Source organism: Stegodyphus dumicola, chromosome X2 (assembly GCF_044657685.1).
Source record: "Stegodyphus dumicola isolate Sdum_Otavi_A_Nest chromosome X2, ASM4465768v1".
NCBI classification, from domain to species: Eukaryota; Metazoa; Arthropoda; class Arachnida; order Araneae; family Eresidae; genus Stegodyphus; species Stegodyphus dumicola.
The window spans coordinates 4,388,615-4,408,618 of record NC_140781.1 but is presented as its reverse complement, the minus strand read 5'-3'; the positions used below and the strand labels follow the sequence as shown (position 1 = coordinate 4,408,618).

The 20,004-nt window shown below is 34.1% G+C and overlaps 1 protein-coding gene across 1 annotated transcript in view; it reads left to right on the top strand.

The window, feature by feature from the left end:
- The window catches only part of LOC118192596 (uncharacterized), a 92,553-nt gene that overhangs the window by 5,257 nt on the left and 67,292 nt on the right, over window positions 1–20,004 (top strand). The window lies entirely within an intron of this gene.

Sequence of the window (20,004 nt, the reverse complement as noted above, 5' to 3'; positions counted from 1 at the left end):
TGAATGAGGTATTATTAAGACAGCAAGCATTACAGAAGGCAATACTTTGTATTTAATACACCCATTCATATTTTTTAATTTGGCAATTTCTCCCCATGCTATATCAATACGCAAATCTACAATTTCTTTCAAATCATCTACTTGATACATGGAAAATTCAATTTCTACTTGATTAAGACATTTTTCATCAATAATGGATGGAAAAGTATTCATCAAGTAAAGAACAGATGAAAATGAGACTTCAGTTCTCAAGTTGATGTCAGCAACTTCAGCATGTTTTAGAAATGGATCACTCAGTGGAAATTTATCAATTATATATGAACATGCAGTTACAAAAAAAGCTCGCACAGAATTGAAAAATGATTTCACTTCACTTTCATTCAACTTGGCATTTTTTAAATATAGTCTTGTTTCCGCACCAATCACTAAATTTTCATTTTCTTTTTGTTTACTATACTTCTGAAATGGAATAGACGTTAGAGTAACATCTTCATTTTCTTTAGAAATTACTGATGGTTTTACGAATCTAACAAATAAATTCATTAAAAGTTCAAAAAGTTCTCTTCTCAATTTATGTATATAAGGAGCTTGTTGTTGCAAATTAATATTTACTGTTATAAACAAAGGCAAAGTATTTTTCAAAAATAACAAGTACAATTTGGTGGTCGGTGACTGTAAAATTTTTTTAATGTTTTGCAATCTCTTTCCTTCATTCTCACTGTTATCTGGTTTATCTCCAAAAAAATTTATCACAGCATCCCACTGTTCCAAAATCCTTGTTATAGATTCTAAAAGAGACAACCATCTCGTACTGCAATATTTCAAAATTTTATGAGATTTTGCATTCTGTCCCAAAATTTGTTGAGCAACTTTGAAGCTATGCTTCCGTTTCGAACTTTTCTCCAAGTAAAAATATATATCTATTATCAACATTTCAATTTCTGAGCCAATTAATTTTTCAGTAGCTTTTTTTGCAGCTATATGCAAGAGGTGGCACGGACAACCTCGGGTGATTATACTTGGTTGATGCATTTTGATAAATGATGCTACACCTTTAAACTTTCCAATCATATTACTAGCATTATCTGAAGAAAATGATAAGCAATTTTTCCATTCTAAACCTTTGTTTTTAAAGTTTTCATTTATACAATTAAAAATACCTTCTCCTGTATTATTCGTGCATTCTAAAATAGAAATCAATGAAGTAATTATCACTCCCTTTTCTTTACTGTAGTATGTTATAACCAATGGGTACAGTTTGTTATCATTGTTATCATTACTTCCATCAGTACTTAGAGAAAATGATGTACTGCACACTGATTTTATAATATCAGCAACAGTATTTTCTGCAAGCGTTTTCACAATAGCAGCAGTTTTGGTATGACCGCAGCTAAATTTTTTTGCTATGGCAGAATCCGGAAACATTGCTTTGAAAAGCTCTTTGGAATGATCCGAAACAGAAAGCGGTAGATTATGTTCAATTAAAAAACGAACAAAATAGCATTCGGCTTTTATAGGATCTGTTTCATCATCTTTTATTAAGAAATTTGTTATTTCTTTAGATTTTACAGTGCCAAGTTCTATATCCTTTTGAGAAAACACATGCCGTTTACAGTCATCTTTTCCGCCATGAGCAACTGAGAAGTCTTTGTTGCATACACTGCAGTGTGCGTGATTCACAGAAATTTCGGACGCTTTAATGCATGGAAATTCTGAAGAATATGAATCTTTAAACTTCTACTTTGATAATTTTGGCTTCTTCGTTCGAGGCAGCATTATGATTAAAAATCTTTCACCTGATTCACAGTTCACAAGACACACACTAAGCTATCGCCGTAAACTACACAATGCAGCCTAAACACGCATCAGCGAGGAACCTGGGAGACAGACAATTGGGTGGAACTATTGATAAGTTAACGGTTGGAGTTACTGATCTACGATTGGCTAATTCTTCAAAACTAGGAACGCACTCAACACGTGATATATAATAACACGAGTATTCAGCCAATCATCGGATGAATTAGTTGGTTCCGTTTTGCGTACTGGTTCTCCTGCTCTTGTTTCTGTAAAATCCGTAGTTTTTACCATACTTTTCGTAGCTCGTAGTTTTCCATGAATTTCTGTAGAAACTACGGAGAATCCGTAGTAGTTGGAGTCTATGAACTATGCACACCTCGCTTTAATAAATTAACATAGCAATAATGAATTTCAAGAATATCATATGCAGAACAAAATCGGTAATCTGGACTCGTCAAGACTTTGGTGATTCCGGATTAAGGGTTTTTCCAGATTATAGATAATCAATTTAAATCTGGTAAGATTGCATGCAGAAATGATACAATTAAAAATATGAAACCATAATTTATGAAATAAAGAGCAATTATGATCTAAAGGGTACCAAAATTTACCAAAAAAAATCTTAATATTTATTTGTTTACTTTACTAAACATTTCTTTCAATGTAAGTTGTTTAAGTTGCTGCGTTTTTTGTGCTAAACGCACATGCATAAACATTAAATGCGCATGTGTAGCATTAAACACGCATGCATAAAGCATACCCCCAAAAAAAGGTTTGTGGCTTTGAGGTTTGGATTATAGATCATTCCGGATAATGGATGTCAGGATTACGGACTTTGTACTGTACAATATTGTTGTACCATGCTGTGTTTAAACTTTAAAAAGCCTCTACAAATTGTGCAATCTAGAACAAACATTTTTGGCGAGAAACTCCATGGCGCCATATTACTATTTAAATTTTTTGTGTACATTTCGAACTTTAAGCCTAAAATTTCTCCAAAAACGCGATTTTTGCAAATGCAAAAGCTACGTTTTGAACACACAATTTAAGCTAAAAATTCGAAACAAAAACAAAAAATTTAGATAGCGAAAACATAAAGTTTCTAACCAAAAATATTTGACTAAAATCCATGTACCCAGTTATATGTTTTAACTTAAAAAAAATCTACGAATTGCACAATCTAGGCTGTGAAAGAATCTGCGAACACCTCGCTTTAATAAATTAACGTTTCTCGCCAAAAATTTCAAAGAATACCATGCATTCTGTTTAAACTTAAGAAAACATCTACGAATTGCACAATCTAGACATTGCGCACAAATCAACCAGGTAAACTAAAATAACTACAATAAATTACAAACAATTCAAAAATAACAACAGAAATTCATAGTAAAAAAATGAACATAACATTCTACAAAATAAAAACAATAAAATAAAATGCACTTACCATAGTACGTACGTGAATAAAATTTCGCCAGTCACACAACGTCTGTCAACAAAAGTGCCACAATTTTGCTATATATTATGTCTTTCTGTGATTCAAAATTTTGAAAGTAACAATAAAAACTTTCTCCAAAGTTGACTTACTACACGAAAACCACAATCCAAATCTTAAACTCCTCTGACAGCCACATGCTTTAGCAGCAACCATTTGACGGCAAACCTGCATAAGTCTAGCAGAAACACCATTCTTCATTCGACTTCTCATATCAGCTCCACATTTCAGACATGCCAAACTCCGTTTTAAAAGTCCTGATTCCCACAGAAATTCCAAAAATGCACTTTTATCCACATAAACATACCCGTGAACAAAAGACTCATTAACAACTCCAACATCGTACCTTTTAATACTAAATTTGCTTGGCACATAATCTAAAATATATGACTGAAATCTTGCCACCACGTCTCTAAGTTTCAACATCAAAAGGGTTGCCATACAAACAGCATCGTTCACCAAACCATCCCACAGCACGGAATCGCGCCAAAAACTAGTGCGGAACACATATCGCCACGTGATCTTAGGGCGCATATAAGAGTAGAGCCAAAATATTTTCTAGAAAGAAAAATTCATTTTTCAATTCTCCAATATATACATTCAAAAGTCTTTAATCTGGACATTCATAATCCGGAATGATCTATAATCCGGACTTCAAAGCTACAAACTTTCTGCGCATGCGTAAACGCATTCGCATGCGCGTTTAATGTATAACGGACGGTTTAAGCTAAGCTAAAATTATCTAATTACTGCTTGTCCAAGCTAGAGAGACTGGGTTTGGCACGCTGCCAAGAAAATGGAACAAGCCAGGGAGGAGAAAGGAAGGTCTAGAGGGACGGAAAAATACACTTGGCTTGGAATTTCCTTCAGTGATCTCAGAGTGTTCTTAGCTTCTCCCTTTTGCGCTTGTTTAAATTTAGTTCTTTCCATCTCAAGATCATGTATCAGTCACAATTAATTATTGTCTAATACTTTTGTGTTTTTTGTTTGTGTTTTTTGCTCATGGATTCCAAAGGATCATTGAATTCAAAACGTAAGGTAAGGTTTCACTTTTGAAGCTCGACCAAAGGAATTTTGCACAATGTTGTTACATTTTGTGATAATGAAGCAGATAAGGGTTCTGTATGTATCCCATTATCACATGCTACTAAACGAGCTTCTGCTATCGCCGGTGTATCAGAGAGCACCATCAGAAGTATTCGTAAAGAAGGCAACCGAAATGATCCCCCCCCCCAGTTTTCCTTCGCCTAAGAAGCGTACTGTAAAGAAAACGATAGAAAATGTGGCTTTAGATGGATTTGATCTCAATGTAATAAGGAAAACTGTCCACGAGTTTTATGTGATGGAGAAAAAGGTACCAATGGTTCCAAAATTACTGATAAAGTTAAAGGAAAAAATAAATTTTCCAAGCGAGAAAGAAACCCTATGAAAGATACTTCATGAAATCGGATTCCGTTGGAAAAATTGTAAAAATAAAAGAAAAGTCATGATGGAACGAAATGATATAGTACTTTCGCGAATGAGATATTTGAGAAATATTCACAGATTCAGAAAAGAGAAAAAACCTCTTATTTTCATAGATGAAACTTGGGTCGATAGTAATTTGACAGTTGGAAACTGTTGGCAGTCGGAGGAAGTATTCGGAGCTGTGGAGACGGGAGCAGCAAGCAGCATCAAGGCGAATCATCGTTTTATGCGCAGGTGGGGAAATGGGATTTATTCCAAACACAAACTTAATTTATAAAGCTAATTGTAGCACAGGAGATTACCATGGGCAAATGAATTTGAATATATTTAAGAAATGGGCAACAGAAGAATTGATTCCGAATTTACCAAAGGATTCCATTGTTGTAATAGACAATGCTCCCTACCATTCAGTGCAACTGAACAAGCCCCCAAATTCATCTCATAATAAGCAGAGTATAATGGATTGGCTTACTTCAAACAATATTGTGTACTCACCAAATATGCGAAAGATCGAACTGTTGAATATTGTTAAAGGACATTTGCCACTGAAAAAAACATATAAATTTGATGTCATGTTAGAAGAACATGGATTCGCAGCATTGAAACTGCCACCATATCACTGTGACATAAATGCTATAGAGTATGTTTGGGTAGATATCAAACATTTTATTCGTGCACAAAACATAACGGTAGATATAAACATGGAAAAACTCTTAAAGCTTACTGAACACGCTATAGAAAATGTTACAATTGAAAAATGGAAGAACTATTGTGCACACGTAGAAAGCTTGGAAAACGCTTACTGGGAAAAAGATGGCATACTTGAAGAAACGTGCGACTCTTTAGTTTATTTCCTTGGACGATGATGACAGTTCAGAATGTTTTTCGGACGATTCGACAGAGAACGAAGGTTAAATTTCCAACTGAAATATTTTTATTATTGTTTTTGCATAATTGCTTAATGAAACCCAAAGTAAGAAATTCTGGTACTTTTCCGTTTCGCCGGCACAAATCTCGCCAAACAGACTTTGTTGGCGACAGCATACAGTATACACACAAAAAAATGTTAACAAGTGTTAGTTCTAAGAATTTTTTATTTTAAAGGCATAAATATTTTAATTTGGTTTAAAATTTATAAAAAGCCAATAAATAAAGGCAATAAATTTGTAAAAAGACATAAATTTAAGAATTTACTATGCTTTCATGGTTCAACATCCTGATTCACTGGTTCATATCACGTGACCCCAAGTGATCTCATCACACGTAAACTATTCTACAAAAATCTAATTCTCTCAGTAATTATCTACATTAATTTGGAACTGTAATACAAGTTTAAATGCGAGAATTATTTAATTCGTTCGAATAGCTTACTCAGAAATTATGTAAAACTGCAGTGCATTCTCGTTAGAATTGATAAATTTAACCCTTAATTTTGCCTTTTCTATATTTTCGCCTTCGGGTGAGCGATGTGACTTAATTTATCTATCTTGTAAGCATTCTATGTAATTGTATGCCAGTATTGAAAGAAACAATCAATCTAATAAGAAAAGGGTGTGACTTGTTTTGAAAATGAAGCGCAAAAGGTTACCAGCGAAGATATTCCGTTTGGCGTACCATTTTTGGCGACTTTATCGTTTGCGCCGGCACAACGGAAAAGTACCGAAATTCTTTAATTTTGTACTATTTTAAAGACTTCATTGCAAATAATTAATTTTTAATGTAAATAATTAGTGTAATTAATTTTTCAGACATGTTTACAGCAATAATTTTAGATTACAATCGTTAAAATAAGTTTTAAAAGTTTATTATAAATGTGTTTTTTATTCTGTGTGTGTGTGTGTATGTTATTCTCGTGATAATTTTAAACTGATTTTTGTTCAGTAATTTTCCATTTTATGCATCTCCCTTTTATACGTTGTTTGTTTTTATTTATTCTTGTCGGCATTTAAGCAAGAGACTCTTTGTATTGCACAACAGAACTCATCCGCAGCTACCCATCTTCCCTATTTTCACTCCGAGAAGCAAATCGGAGCGATCAGTAAATCACGTGACCAGTCTCTTTCGCTGGCAAAGCAGTATCTATTTCAGTTAATGTTGCAGATTGCGTTGTTCCTTAATCTTCTAATTGGATCCGGCTTATTATTTTTTGCAGACTGTTAGGGCAATTTTATAAAAGTAAGCTTGAACTTTCGATTATGACAAAAAGAATTTCCGATGCTGGAGCTGCCAAAGGATCTAAAAAACGAAAGCATGTTTCGATGTCCATTGTCCATGAAACAAAAAGTGGAATTGCTGCAAAAAATGGATAAATGCATATCCTTTGTTTCTGTAACCATTCCGAAATCTGTTCACCAATTTCACGCTGCTCTGCGGGGGGGGGGGGCCTCGCGGCATGGCGCGAAATGAACTGAAAGTTGATCTGTTAGTACTATCCTTATCTTCAGGGCAGATGTTTTTATTTTATTTGGCTTATAATTCATTACTAAATGTAGTATTTCATCTCGATGTACTCCGTCTTTGATATGATTTAAATCAAATTCCTCTTCATTATGAATATCATGAATACACATCAAATACTTTTCTGGTTGCAATTTTCTAATTTCGACTATGCGTAATGTATGGTTTACGCATTCGCGCGTTGAAAGAATGTTTAATAAAACAAACAAATAAATATTAAGCTTTTTTCTTGTAAATTTTGATACCCTTTAGATCATAATTGCTCTTTATTTCATAAATTACGGTTTCATATTTTTAATTTTATAATTTCTGCATGCCATCTTACCAGATTTAAACTGATGATCTATAATCAGAAAAAACTGATAATCCGGAATCGCCGAAGTCCCGGCGAGTCCGGATTAAAGACTTTCGATTTTATATACCGTATTCATGCGAATCTAATGCGCATCGTTTTTGGCCAAATGTAGTATTCAAAATTAGGGTGCGCATTAGATTCGATGGCGCATTAGATTCGAGTGCAAAGTTTGCCGAAGAGTCATTCAAATTTAAATCGTAACAAAGGATTACTGTATTTCTCGACTACATTTACCGTTACATTTATCGTTGACACATTATTGCATAGAGGATACAAACTGCAGAGTACGTAGTCAAGAAATGGAGGGCAAACAGAGAAGAATGTCATATGACGCTACTTTCAAATGTAAAGTAATTCTTTATGCTGAAAAAAATGGCAATAGAAAGGCAGGGAGAGAGTTCAACGTAGCTGAGAGCAATGTTCGCTTGTGGCGGCAACAGAAATTGGCACTGTTTGCAACTAAAGCTAGTAGAAAGAAATTCACTGGCCCTCGCAAAGGAAGAAACCCTAAAATTGAAGAAAAAGTTTTGGAATTTGTACGTGAAAGGAGGGAGAATGGACAACCTGTGACTAGTGACACTATAAGAAATAAAGCAAAAGAGGAGGCTGAAGTTCTTGGAATACCGAAACAAGAGTTTAAGGGTAGCCATGGATAGGTGGATCGGTTTATGAAGCGGATGGGCTTATGTCTAAGACGCCGTACAACAATATGCCAAAAGCTTCCTGTAGATTTTGAGGGAAAACTACTAACATTTCAGCGGTATGTCATCACACTTCGGAAGGAAAAGAATTTTTCAATGGGGCAAATTGGCAATGCTGGCGGGATGCCAGTTTGGTTTGATATGCTCGTAACTACACCATTACGAAGAATGGGACTAAGGATGTTATCATCAAAACTTCGGGATGTGAAAAACAACGCGTAACAGTGATGCTGGCAATAACAGCAGACGGGTGCAAACTTCCCCTTTTCTTAATCTTCAAACGGAAAACATCTCTAAAACCCCTAAGAATGAAAAGCTATTCCCAGATGATGTCCTGATTCGAAACCAAGAGAAGGGGTGGATGACGGAATCATTAATGCTTGATTGGCTCCGAAATGTATGGGAACGCCGTTCCGGTGGGCTCTCCAATCCACCATCAATGTTTTGTCTTGATGCAGTTCGTGGTCATCTCACCGACGACGTAAAAAAGAAGATGCACAGCCTAGGCAGTGATCTTGTTATAATTCCTGGAGGGATAACGTCTGTGTTACAATCCCTGGATGTTAGTATAAATAAACCTTTTAATGGGTACGTTCAGGCGGAGTACAAAAAATTGTTTTGTGAGCCAAACCGTGAATTGACCCTGACAGGCAAAATAAGCGTGCTGCACCGCATATTGTTGCACACTGGGTTTCTGCTGCCTGGAAAAACATCGAAGCACCAATGATTATGAAATCTTTCAAGAAATGCTGCATTTCAAATTCATCGAATGGCAGTGAAGATGACGTGCTCTGGAACGCCGAGGATGACGATGACGATGATGAGGAAAGAAGAAATGAATCTGCTTCTGACGAAGAGAGCTAGGAGGATTCCAGTGATGAAAACATTAATGAATAAAGACGTTTACTATTAATCACTGATTCTAGAAACTGTTAGCTAGATAGAAATATTACGATTTATTTCATGTTCTTATTTAACGATAGGTACCGTATATACGGTAGTGGTAATTAACAATGATTGTTTCACATAACAATAGCCCACTATAATAGGTCAATTCTATGTTCTGCTACTTTATGTATAAATCCATTAATGTATAAAATATGGTATCTAAATTTAAATAAAATTATCATACCATTGATTGATAGTTTATATAAAAATCCATTGTTGTATAAAATAAGATTCAATAAATTCCTCATACCATTGATGCGCATTACATTCGTCGACAAACAATTTTTTTATTATTTAAAGTTTTAAAATGGGGATGCGCATTAGATTCGCATAAATACGGTAGATTTAAAATATGTGGAAAAAAATACACAATTTTGGAAGCTACAAATTGAGCAGTCAGAGGGTTAATTATCACACACCACATGAACCAACTAGCAAATCCAAGTTTCCACATGAAAAGGGTTGCCATAGAAACCCACATCGCCCTCAAAACCATCGCAGAACACGCGATTGTGCCAAAAAACAGAGCGCAACACATATTGCCGCATTTGGCGACCTGAGGCCATATATAAAAGTAGTACCCAATTTCTTTATGTGTTTGGTCTTTTTGTGTTTATTTTTCAAATGCAATGTGGAAGAAAATCTATGTTTACATAAATAGGTTGTGACAATAAAAATTTAATAGCTTCATTTAAAATGCTTTTAAATTCTTTTTTTTGTCTTTTCAATATTTTAAATATAGTAGATTGCCCTGGATCCAGCAGCTGTGAATCATCACTTCTGCACTTAGTCAATCCTAAATATTTTTCCATTTTGAAAAACTAGGTTTGTTTTATTGTTTTTTCACAAATATTTAAATGTACAGTATAATACGAGTTCTTCAAAAACGAGCTACAATATTCTCAAATTGCTTAGAAAAGTAAGGAATGCAAAGCAATATGAAGACCAAAAAAAAAAAAAAAAAAAAAAATCGACATAAAAAAATTAGTCTAATTAAAAATAGAGCAACATGAGCCCAGAAACGGTGGCAACATGAACATAAATCAATCAACTCTAAAAGACTTTATGAGATACTGTTATCTTTTTGTAGGAATTTATTTTTATTTCCTCTTAACTAAAGTCAAAAGTCTTTAATCTGGACCCATCAGGAATTCGGCGATACTGGATTATCGATTTTTCTGGATTTTAGATCATCAGTTTAAATCTGGTAAGATGGCATGCAGAAATTATAAATATGAAACCATAATTTATGAAGTGAAGAACAATTATCTAAAGGGTATCAAAATTTACAAAAAAATAAAAGCTTAATATTTATTTGTTTACTAACCTTTTCATTTTGCGGTTTTGCAGCTGAAGATGATGGTTCGGTAAAACCATCGAAACTAGTCCTGTGAAAATTTTGTAGGTATAACGCTGATTTTTGTTGTTTGACTTCTGAATTAGTATTTATTCGGCGTGTTATTGTGTCTTAATTATTTATTTGTTTACTTTATTAAACATTTCTTTCAATGTAAGTTGTTTAAGTTGCTTCGTTTTATGTGATAATACTTTCTCTTTAATTCTGTAAACAGACATAATTTCTTCTTCAGTTACAAAGTTCTGCTGTTCAAGTCCTATAATTGCTGTGTTGAGAATACCGACTAATTTGTCAATCGAAATTTTTTCGTTTTCAATAACACATACTTAGTAAGTTACGAAATAAATTTTTCTTTAATATTTTCGAATTATTAACAAATGATTTTATATTAATAAGAAATTGACACATTTGTAATTCCCAAAAACAGACAGGCAAATACTTACAGAAATTTTAGATGTACATAAATTTGATTCTCACCCCCCCAAGTACGTGCGTGCGATGAGTACATTCCATTATACTTTGTGATTATTTTGCGACAACTCTACTGATTGCCAAAATTTGGTATTTATGCATATATATAATGTATACAATATGCATGCAAAGTTATGATAGCTGTTAATTTATCATAATTGACCACGCAAAATGCATGAAATCAGACAAGCCAAGCACAATATCCAAATATACAAAACATAAACATAACTTGAAAATTGCAAAAAAGTACTTACTGAAACTCATGCAATCACAAAATGGCGGCCACACCACGTGAAAAAAAGAAAAGCAAAAATTAAGCCTGTTTGGGGCTTCTATAAATAGGACGCAATAACACGCCGAATAAATACTAATTCAGAAGTCAAACAACAAAAATCAACGTTATATTTACAAAAATTTTTTTCACAATACTAGTTTCGATGGTTTTACTGAACCACCATTCTCAGCTGCAAAACCACAAATGAACAAGATAGGAAATAATGATTAGATAAGAAAAGAAAGCCTGGACAAGAATAAGGAAGTGGCGCCATCTGTTGGTGAAACCAGAACTAAAACATAATTTCTTTAAAGGCCGAAGGCAAATTTGGATTGGAATTAGGATCGTTAACTAGAACAGAAAGATTTTTATGAATGTGAAATGCCTCTAGAAAATCCAGTTCTCCAATGGAAGATGTTTTTTGAATAATTTTGGCAGCAGAAAAATTGAAAGTGTGATTTTCGGACCAACAATGTTGAGCAACAGAAGACTTCTGTGTTTCCTTTCTTCTAACATATGTCTAATGTTCCTTGACGCGAAATTTTAAGGCTCTCCTAGTTTGGCCAATGTAAATCAAACCACACTGGCAAGGAATCCTATGAACACCCCAAGAATTCGTATTCAGAATTGGGTCATTGAGTATGGAACTCGGAATTTTATTGATGGGAAAATAAACAACTCGAAAGTTAAATTTCTGCAAAATATGTGCAACTTTATAGCTAATTGATGGAAAGAAGGGAATGACAACAGAATTTTTATAATCTCCTAAAACAAGAGTGTGCCTTTTAGTGTGTTGAAATGAGAATTTTTTAACCGCTTGTTGGCTTTTCACCCAACATTATTAATCAAGCAGTTAAAAAATTCTCATCTCGTGGTCTGGCTGCCATTTCGTGATTGCATGAGTTTCGGTAAGTACTTTTTTGCAATTTTCAAGTTATGTTTATGTTTTGTATATTTGGATATTGTGCTTTGCTTGTCTGATTTCATGCATTTTGCTTACAAACGTTTTGTTTTCTATTCATTTTAGTGAGGGATTTTTCTACTATTTTGCGTGTGCTTTATTATTGCTTAGTTAATTTAGTTGGATTTTCTGCATTGTTTATCATGCCTTCATCAGTTAATCGTTTCACTAAATTACGCCTGAAACGGCAAAAATTTCTGAATCATCTTGACTTTTTACTTAAATGTAAATGTAAAAAATTGATCCCCAATTTTATTCATATCAAATCTAGTCAAAAACCTTCGAGTCGCGTTTCAAGAATTCTGTTAAATTGCAAGCTTGCCTTACTTCGGTCCGTCATAAGGGATACACGTCAAAAATTGTCCAAAATTGAACATGAACTCTATAAGCTTCATCTGGAACTCGCTAAATCATATCCAAAATTCACTGCCCTTGAACAAAAGTCTTGGTCTAGAACAGAGAATGCAGTTAACCGTCATAAAAACACCCTTGCAATTCAATTCAAAAAACTTCTTTTACAGTCTTCCAGTTCAAGTAGTTCAATAAAATCTTCCCATTGTAAACATCAAACCAATAGTTAATATTTCTAATGTTAATCTTTCAGAAGAACAAGAGATAATTCTAAAATATAATTTTAACTTCCCACAAAACTGTAAACCCTTGATTCCAAAGATTTTGGCTCCTATCGAAAAAGCTTTCAAGTTCAGTAAAGTTTCAGATTTACAGAAAGAAATGATTAGGCATCTTATCGCTCATAATGTGAAATTCAATAATAAACCTTTGAAACCACATCTAACTGCGAGACAAAGAGCTACAATGCGCGAAATTCATTCTAACCCGTATATTATTATTTCAAAGGCCGACAAAAGTGGCCAGATAGTCATTATGGATAAGAACACTTACATCGATGGTGTCACTAAGATCTTAAACGAAAGACCATATAATCCGATCCCTAAAGATCCTTTACCATCGGACTTGTCAGAAATAAAAACTGCGATCAAATCTTCGCAAATCATTTCAAGCAACTTAAAACATTGCTCTTGCGAATTGTGCCAGATTATATACTCTTCCCAAAATTCATTAAAGTGGTATTCCTTTCCGCCCTATTGTATCAAATTTAGGTACTGCCTCGTATCCATTAGCTAAATATTTAGTTTCCAGATTTTCAACTCTATTAGACAATAACATTTACACCATAAAAAAATCAATAGTTTGTAAAAAATGTTAAAAACATTTCTCCTAGTAATTTACTCATGGTTTCTTTTGATGTAAAATCATTATTCACCAATGTCCCAGTAGAGGGCACATTAAGATGTCTAGAAACCAGACTTCGCGAATTTCATTTCTCTTGCATCGAAATTGATGAGCTAATTTCTCTCACTCAACTTTGTTTGAAACAAACACATTTTGTTTTCCAAAATAAATATTACAAGCAAACTGAGGGATTAGCCATGGGAAGCCCCCTCAGTCTCATCCTGGCTGATATCTACATGCATTATTATGAATCAAAATTGTTTGAAACTTTAAACTTCCCGGCATGGTTCCGCTACGTAGACGATACTTTTACCCTGTCTGAAGGTAATAAAGATGATTTAAATAAAGTTCTTTCAACAATGAATTCTATTGATCCTGCTATTCACTTGAGACTTACAATTCTTTTCCGTTTCTCGACATTTTGGTCACACGTAACACATCCAACTTCATTACTACAGTTTACAGTAAACCTTCATTGGTTTGCCTTCCACCACACTTTTAAATCATGTCATCAGACTAAACAAAAGTTAGCTTCATTTTATTCCTGTGTTTTTCGTGCTCTTAAAGCAGGCAAAAAAGAGACTAAAACTAGACAGCAGGCAAAATTGCTCGGCATTTGCACATGACAAACCAGATGACAGATGTCCTAGTTTACTATGGGTAGGCAACTTCATACAGATGGCCAGTTTGCCCACCGTCTTATATACTGCATACCATTGTAGCAGCCTCCTGATGGTATCGCTTCCAATAGTGTAATGAACACAAAGACTGGATATTTCATCAATGGAGTCACATCTTCTTTACCGATGAGAGTTATTTCAGTCTTAAAAGCTATTCTCAGCATCAGTTGATATGGAGAAAGGTAGGGACACACTTTCATCCCACTTTAAAACCAAGGAAATGGAGAGACAGTATGGTGAATAGATGCACAAAGCTCCACATTTTCGACGCAGGATCACTTACCGGAGATCATTACTGTGATGAATTTATCCTTCTCCAAGTGCATCTTTTTCAGGCTGCCGTTAGTCCCTACTTTGTTTTTATGGGTGACAATGCATAGCCACTTAAGACTCATGATGTTGAGAAGCTTCTGGAAAGTGGAGATATCCAGTGAATATATTGGCCAGTGTACTTCCCTGATTTAAATTTCACTGAAAAGCTGTAGGATACTTTAGAGAGATGCTTGGCGGCACAGTCTTACCCTCTGGAGAACACCAGGCAACGGAAGAAGATGCTTCTTTAAAAATGGGAACTCCAAAATTGTTGGATAATCTTATGTTAAGTTTCAGCAGATTGTGCATTGCAACTATTGAAGTTACAGGCCAAATAGTTTTTTGTACCAATGACATTCTATCAATAAAGCCTTTGTCTATTCATTTTACACTATATGAATCCTATTCATTTTTGCTATTGTACTTTTCTCATCTTTTAATGATTTGTTGCAGAATTACAGCCCAAAACTGAAAAGTTGCTGAAATTTTGTGTGCTGTTCTATATATGTGTATAGCAAAAAGATTAATCATGTTAATTGTATTTTATTACGATAAGTATTTATTGGTAATGCAGGTAAAGTGATCAGCTTTACAGGAAATTGATAATAATCAACTTTAAAATTTTGCATATCGAGCTTGTTACATGTATATTTTTCAGGAACAACCTTTTTTCTTTGGGGGGGGGGGAGGGACAAAATATTCCTTTCAAAGTTACAGCATATCATACACATGTATTAATTTATTAATCTGGAATCATAAATGTGAAATTGCTATGGGGGATATTTAATATTTACTGTCAAGCAACACTAAAATATTTTTTAATTTATGCTCGCCAAACTATCTTATTTCTCGATGCATTGCTGATACAGTAGAGTCCTGCAAACTCAACATAATGTGGACTTGAGAGACTCGAATTTCTGAAAAGTCAAGTTTTATGCAATAAGGGGTGGTTTTTTTTCAGAACTCTTAATATTTAACTGTAAATTACTCTAGATAATTGTAGCACAATATTGGACATAAAAAGTACAGCATACAATTAAATAATGTTGATTTTTTTAATGTCAAGTTGTAGCACAATAAGAGTCATAAAAAGAACAAAATGCCCTAAAATAATTGAATAAAAAAAACTTACATACAAAAATGAAGAAAATTGATTAATAGTTAGAAAAATATCCTGTGATGGTAGATTTGTCTCTCACGCTCATTCTGTTGTCTTGAAGCTTCATCTCGTAGGCGATGGAAGAACAAAATGTCTATATCAAATGCACCTTGCCCCTCAGTGTAACAGAGCATTACTTCAGCGGTCTTCAGTTCTTCATTATGTGTCATCATTTTAGCTTTTCCATTGTCTTTAATCTCTTTGTTTTCTGATTCATTTTCATTTTTATTCTTATTGTGTTTCACCACTGCAACTATTTCTGCATGTCCTAAAATTTAACAATTTTCATCTTGCCCCATCCATTCTTCAACGTCACCACCAGTTCACAGCCTGGAATTTTTTTAAGTTTATTTTTTTAAGTCAATTATTTTACAGCTTTCTGTCGTTTCTGTGCTTTCGTGAAATTTGTTTCCTGTATGATCAAGCAGTTTTCTCCAGGAACGAACAAAGCGTATCTCCTCAATTTCACTCCAGGAGTGAGCTATCCATCCAACAACATTTAACATACCTATTTTCTTCAGTTTCTCAATCATATCACATCCTTCTTCCATGGCTTAGACAAGAGATGAAAGAAGTTTATATCTATTTTTTCTTCAATGCCTCCAAAATACCCTGTCCATTGGCTGATATGTTGAAATTATGTTACAAATGAGAAATATCGCTCTTATATCTTCATCTCGTAACTGTTCTGCATCAAGACGGGATGAGGCATTGTCTAGAATGAGAATCATTATCTTTGGTAGACTTTTTTATTTTAAAAAACTTTTCCACCAATGGAAAATCTGTTGATGAAACCAGTCATTTAATATTGCTCCATTCATCCATGCTTTTGACTCATTCTGCTACTAAACAGGAAGATCATAGTTGGTTTCAGTCCCATTACTGTACTTTTTTACATTTTTAAATGCCCAGAGAATTTTTTATTTGCCTATAAGTGTTAGTTTGAGCTTATAGCTGCATGCCAAGATTTTTGACTCTCTCCTTGCTTGTTTCGTAGTCAGGTGCCGATTTTTCTTCCCTGGATGCCAGCATTTTCGAAGGTAGCATTTAAAAACTCAGACTGGTCTTATCACAGTTATAAATTGCATCTTCAGATATACCCTCCTCTTTAATTAGTTTGTGGAAATTATCCTTGAATATTGCAGCATTTTCCAAGTTAGCAGATAGCTTCTCCCACAAATGTTTAATTGCCTGATGCTCTACCGCTATTTCCATCTTTCGAGCTAGCTAGCAGTAAATCCAGGTTCTCCTTGAAATTCACCATAAAATTGTAAAGTTTCTTTCTTGTAAAATTGGTCCTGAAATGGGTATTCCCTGTTCCTTTGCTGCCTGAACCACAAATAAAGCACCTTTATTTTTCACTTTTTTGTATTCACCATTTTTCATTAATTTTTTTCCCTTCAAACTCTCTGTACATGCTCTTTTCACACACCAAGATTTGATTTTGGACTCCTTCTCTTTCCATCCTATCAAAGTAGTCCGTGCAACACCTAAATCCATGGTAATTTTGTTTACACTTTCCACTTTGTCCAATCTTTTTAACCCTTTCAGGATGGGCGTCCCATATACGCATTCCCTAAGAACGTCTCTTACAGCCAGACGTCCCATCCACGCATCAATAAAGATCGCATTCAGAGGACGGGTGATGCGTATACGCATTTTAAGGTGGAATGTTTTTCTGAAGGCCACTAGATGGCATCCTGTGTCCATTACTTTTGAAATGAACACAGTTTTAGGTTCCTGGCCTTGAGTTTGATATATTCCGCTTGACTTTGGTATTTTACTCATCAGCTGTTCGAGGGTGGGGGTACGGAGGAAAAGCGTAAACAGAGGTGGGCTCTTTAAATCGCTGCGTCCTAATGAAAACATTCTCGTACCTGATTTATATCCAATTCGTTTTTTTATTCTATTTTTTTCCTCTACTATGTACAGTCTTTTAGGGTTGCTGTGCGGAGTTTTTTTACGTTTTGCATTGCCTTCAGATATATTTCCGTTCCTTCTTTTTTTATTTAGGAAAGCCTCACCTCCATTCTATTATAGTGGGAAGGCGCTATTTATCAGAGGAAGAATACCTTAGTATGGGTAGTGAACCATTTACTAACGCAAATGAGAATACCGATTCATTTTCTAAAGAGTTAAAAAGTGATACTTTTTCTGAGAGTTACAAAGTGATACTTCTCTGTGCTTCGAGATTTACCACACTCATTTTCATTTTAAATTTTGTTACTTCTTAACGTAAATAGTCTTTATTGCATTCTTTTTATTAATTTTAAACTTTATTGATGGATTTTATCAATTAAAACTTTGGAATAATTTGAATAGCTCTTCCAAAAATTATTTGAGAAGATAAGCAATTTTTTAAGTATATTTTCATGTAAAATAAAGAAAAATGTTTTAAGGGCTAATTTTAACATATATAAGAGCTCAAGTAATAATCTAAAATGATACCAAAAATTACGATGCTAGAAGTGAAACTTTTGTTTTTCTGATTTTTGTTATAAAATTAGGCTTAGCGATGCAAAACCTCCGTCCTGTACGGTGACTGCCTTCGATTCTCTTGCGTTCCGTATGAGCGTCTTAAACAAAGGTGCGCCGTCGCAAAAAGGTTAAGGCACCTAGTTTCATTTCTATTGTCATGCTAGTTTGGCATTTTCATTTCACAGAATATCAAAGGTTCCCAAAAATATGTTAACTCACCTGGATGTGAACTGAGGAACAATACCCGCAATGAACTGGTGGGAGTTTAGTTTGCAATAAAATGCAGTCGCAAAACTTCAGACAAGCCTAACATTTCACAAACAATAGAAAGGAATGTGAGCCAGCAGTCAGCTGCTACCTTTCTTCGTATTCTCGAAAGAAGCAAACAGCATTTCCAAGTATTACAACATATCTTGAAATTTGTTAGGTAGTGCAATATTTGCTCTGTTTGGCCTAGAGATATCTTGGAGACGTTCCTGCAAAGTTGTTGAGTTTGTGGGACTCTACTGTATCTCTATCTACTTTTAGTGGTTTATATCACAATGTTCACATTAGAAACATTGGTGCTTTCTGAGTATACACATCCCTGGTTTTAATGCTCGCTAGAATTGCTGTGTTTTGGCATACTCTCAGGTCACAGTAGTCTGCTTATGGATGTGTGTATCATACATGTATTTGAGTATGCATGGATGTATATGCTTTATATTATATTTAGCCTCATTTCAATGTAATAGCATTCATTGGCAGTACAAATATATCATTCATGTAGGTTCTCCCCCTTATAACATTTCTTTTTCCCTTGAAAAGTTTCTATTTATTATTATTTGTGAACAGAAGTGTACCTGTGACTTGTAGCCAAAAAAGATGTTTTGTGCAAATTCACAAAGTCACCACTGCTCATTGTAAGTATTAAAAGATCCATGGTTTACTTTTTCATAATTTTGAGCAATGCTGCATTTTGTTTTGCTGCCAAGATATTTATTATCTACATTGTCTGGTAATTGTTCATATTGTATGAGGTATATAACCTTTAATTTATTATTCGTGCAGCCTAGCACATTTTCAGTTCTCATATGAGAAGTCGTTTGATGTGGCGTAAGGTTTTAAATTTATTTTTCAAATAAAACTGTGTGCATTGCTTATTTTTACTTAAATATCTAAGTATCAGAATTAAATATGAGTAATATTCAGTATTTATTAATCACATAAATTTACTTTTCTGACTATGTATATATATGTAGTAATTGTAGTTTAAAAGTCACAGTATATTTATATTTGACATTTATGAATGCAATGCCACTTTGTAACATTTCTTTTTACAACATTGTATGCTGTATTATCAAGTTGCAAATTTTTCCTTTTTTAAAACTTTTATTTACTGTGATTTATAATGTGAATATTTTATCAAAAGTAAGAAGCATGCATCAGTTATGTACATACGCAGTATTTAAAGACTACATATGTTTGGTTAGAAACAAATTTCAGAATAAGTAAATTATTATTCTTTAACATTCTTTTTTTTTTAATTTTAATATGTTAAAGTACAAGAAGGTTATCTGCCTAAGGGGAAGGCTGCCTTCATGGAGGACTTTCTAAGAGAAACTGGCTCATATCCACATTACATGCAGGGAAAACCAAAAAAAAAAATGTCTATGCAGCCAGCCTATTCAAAGACAGTTTGAACTACCAGTTTTCAGTGACTTTACTGCTCAGCCACTGGTTGACTCTGTTTTAACATGCATAAGTTTAATGAACTGTGTTAATGTACTCTGAAAAAGTACTCGATTTTATGTGAACTAATTTTACAGGTTTGAAACTAATCTAATCTGAAAATGTGGAGG